The sequence below is a fragment of the Xiphophorus maculatus genome, chromosome 7 (genome assembly GCF_002775205.1).
Source record: "Xiphophorus maculatus strain JP 163 A chromosome 7, X_maculatus-5.0-male, whole genome shotgun sequence".
NCBI lineage: Eukaryota > Metazoa > Chordata > Actinopteri > Cyprinodontiformes > Poeciliidae > Xiphophorus > Xiphophorus maculatus.
The window spans coordinates 7,009,427-7,013,164 of record NC_036449.1 but is presented as its reverse complement, the minus strand read 5'-3'; the positions used below and the strand labels follow the sequence as shown (position 1 = coordinate 7,013,164).

General features: G+C 41.1%; 1 long non-coding RNA gene across 3 annotated transcripts; it reads left to right on the top strand.

The window, feature by feature from the left end:
- The first annotated feature begins 865 nt into the window (after positions 1-865).
- Positions 866-3,642, top strand: LOC111609275. 3 transcript variants are annotated; one of them, XR_002753030.1, is made up of 5 exons: positions 866-959; positions 1,057-1,207; positions 1,293-1,385; positions 1,719-2,091; positions 2,194-3,642. It is a non-coding gene; the product is annotated as an uncharacterized LOC111609275 (long non-coding RNA). The 3 variants fall into 3 exon arrangements; XR_002753031.1 differs by having other exon boundaries at positions 1,057-1,385; positions 2,194-2,368; positions 2,463-3,642; XR_002753029.1 differs by having other exon boundaries at positions 1,057-1,385.
- Positions 3,643-3,738: the final 96 nt, after the last annotated feature.

The window sequence follows — 3,738 nt, the reverse complement described above, 5'->3', positions numbered from 1 at the left end:
CATGTGGTTCCTGCCTTCTGGATCCCTTGTTTTTCACACCGCTTGTAAGTTTTTGCATTCTACCTTCACATCATGCTGGTGGCAGATCTCTGATTCTCTGATCATTCCAGGTTGGATCTCGTCAGCCTGTAAACCTCCACCTTCAACACCACCAGTCAGACAGAGGAAGATAAGAGAACCCAGTTAACAAAAAAAAGTAAAAAACCTATTTTTAGCTGGCTAGCAATTTTAAATATGGATGAAATTGAGGTCAAATTTCAAAGCTGTTCTTTCTTCTGTCCATGTTCTCTTTTTTTTAACTTTGTTGTCTTTTCTCTTTATTTCATTTCTCCGTCAACTCATGTCACTTGACTTGAGTTGTTCAACAATTAAAGAAGAAGACCTGCTCCACCTGTAAACCTCCACCTTCAACACCACCAGTCAGACGGAGGAAGATAAGAGAACCCTGTTGACAAAAAAAGTAAGAAACATATTTTTACCCGAGTAACAATTTTAAATATGGATGAAATTGAGATCAGATTTCAAAATTTTTCTTTTTTCTGCAGATTTATATTCTCTGTTTTTTTTAACCCTGTTATGTTTTATCTTTATTTCATTTCTCCGTCAACTCATGTACCATGACTTGAGTTGACCAACAATTAAAGAAGACATGCTCCACCTGTAAACCTCCACCTTCAACACCACCAGTAAGGTGGAGGTAGAGAAGAGAACCCTGTTGAGAAAAAAAGTAAGAAAACTTATTTTTACCCAGCTAACAATTTTAAATATGGATGAAATTAAGATGAAATTTCAAAGCTGTTCTTTCTTCTGTCCATGTTCTCTTTTTTTAAACTCTGATGTCTTTTCTCTTTATTTCATTTCTCCGTCAACTCATGTACCTCAACTTGAGTTGACCAACAATTAAAGAAGACGACCTGCTCCAACTGCTGATCTACTGGTTGTTACAGATTGTGGAAAAGGTGAGGACCTGATGACTTGATCAGGAATTCACTTTAATCATCTGTTATTTAGACAGAGATTAAGGAATGTGTGTATTATTATGTGATGATTCTCCAGCATCACCAGCAGCACTGGACCAATCAGGAAAGAGAAGACACAGAGGACTGAAGGGACTCAGAAAATCCTGCTGGAAATCCCAAGATGAAGTTTCCTGATGCAACAGGGGGACACCTGAGGACACAGAATAAAGAAGGACCATGTGAAGCAGGTCCTTCAATAACAAACCAAGCATGAGTTGACCAACACTTACAGCAGGTTACTTTGTCCATCTACTGATCTACTGGTTGTAACAGATGATGGTGAAGGTTGAGGAGATAATGACTTGATCAGAAACTGTGGACGACAACTGCAAACGCTCAGCAAACAGCAAAACGAGCTGCAAACAGGTGAAACTGCACAGGAAAAGCGAAACTTCATTATCTTTTTACATTTTTTGTTTCATTTCATTGAAACCACAAAAATGTTTCCACCATAACTTCCAATTGTTCAATATTTTTTTCTATCAAACTTTGAGTAGTGTGCAAGAATTACCCAAACATGCTTTGACTTTATTGATCCCAAAGGGAAATGAAATGTAGTTGCAGCTCATTAATTCAGATTCTTCAAAGAGTTTTGCAGATGACTGATTGCTGTCAGCAGGAAAGATCTTTTGTAGCTGTCTGTGTTGCAGCAAACCTGAAGACGCCTCTGACTGATGATACTCTGTTTTCCCCATACAGACTCATGAAGAGGACGGTCAGAGTCGTCCATAGCTTTCTTGACTCTTCTGAAGAGTCTTTCTTTGCGTCATCTCCAGAGGTTCCACAGTCATCTCCAGAACAGAACCAGAACCAATCCAGCCTTCTTTATCAGATTGTTGAGCCTTTTGAGGTTCCTGGCTCTGATGCTGCTGCACCAACAGATGATAGCAGAAGAGATGACACTCTCAGCAGCAGACTTAAAGATCTGCAGCAACTTGCTGCAAACCTTGAAGGATCTTAGCTTCCTGGAGAAGTGCAGTCTGCTCTGTCTCTTTTTGTAGACGGCTTGTCCACGTGGTTCCTGCCTTCTGTTGTGTCTCCAGTCCAGTCTGTGTTCCAGATGAACACCGAGGTATTTATATTCCTGAACCACCTCCACATCTTCTCCCATGATGGAAATAGGGTTTCCTGTTTCTCCTGAAATCAACAACCATCTCCTTTGTTTTGTTTACAGTCAAGATTAGATGATTGTTCCCTCACCAGGCCACAAAGTGATCCACCAGATCTCTGTACTCAGCCTCTTGTCTTCCTCTGATACACAACAACTGCAGAGTCGTCTGAGTATTTCTGTAGATGACAGAAGTCGGACTTGTGCTGGAAGTCTGAACAATAGAGGGTGAAAATGAACGGTGAGAGTACAGTGCCCTGTGGTGTTCCCATGTTGTTGAGCACCTGGTTAGACTCACAGTCCTTCAGTCTCACTAACTGTGGTCTGTTTGTCAGGTAGTCACAGATGCAGGTGATTGTTGAGGCCTCCACCTGTGTCTTCTGGAGTTTCTAACAGAGCAGATCAGGCTGATTTGTGTTCAATGCACCTGGGAACCAAAGACCCTGATCCTCACTGTGCTGCCTGCTTTGTCCAGATGACAGTGGGTTTGTTGAAGCAGGTGTCTGATCAACTCCAACTCCACGGCGATAAGCAAACTGCAGGGGGTCCTGATATGTGATCGTCTGCTTACTCAAGTGGGCCACCAGGAGTCTCTCCAGGACCTTCAGGATGTGGGACGTCAGGGCAACAGATCTACAGGCCTTATGACTGATGGGTGACTTTTCTTCGGTACCAGAACCAGACAGGATGTCTTCCACAACAACGGAACCTCCTCTTGGGTCAGGCAAAGGTTGAAGAGATGCTGCAGAATCCCACAGAGGGAATCTGGGACTGACAGCATCTGGACCTGCAGCCTCGTTCCTGTTCAGTCTCTCCGGCTGCTTCTTCACCTGACTTCTAGATACAGAAAAGTTGGAGGTGGAGGCAAAGGGAGCAGCAGCGTCTCCTGATGTGGTTAAAGACAAACTTGTGGAAGCAGAAGAGTCCATGACTGAGGTGGAATATGGAACATCTGAGGTTTGACAGGAAAGCTGTGGGTCAGAGGAGGATGAGAAATCTGTCTGGCTGCAGACAGGAGAGGAAGATGATGAGCTTGTTCCTGGACTGAACCTGTTGAAGAATGTGTTCAGCTCATTTCCTCTGTCCAGAAACTAATATTGTTAAAAAAAGTCATGGTAGCATGTTTTTATGTAATAATGTGTATGTAATGTGTGGAACGAAGAAGATATGCTGCATAATCTGATGGAATTACAAAAGATCATTGTGGCTCCTGCTCAGTGTATAAACACACATTTTGTTGGTTTCTGAAGAGTAAAAATTGAACAAATGTGTACATTTAAAGATTAAATTTATATTTCACAGTCATCACAATGCTAAAGAAAAGTCTCACAACAGTGTGAAAATCATGGTGTTTATTTACAGGACAGGAAGCAGGAGGAAGATATTAAAGAATGTCAAATATTTTGCAGCGTCAGGTTATTTCTATGTATTATGATGTAATATAACACATGTACTTTAGGACTTATTGTATTCTGTTTCATTTTGTGTGTAACTTTCACTTGATTTGTGAAAGCATGAGGAAGATATTAAATTTTTTGTATATATTTCGCAGTGTCATGTTATTTTTATTAATTATGATGTCATGGTGTATTTTGGAGGTTTTTGTATTCT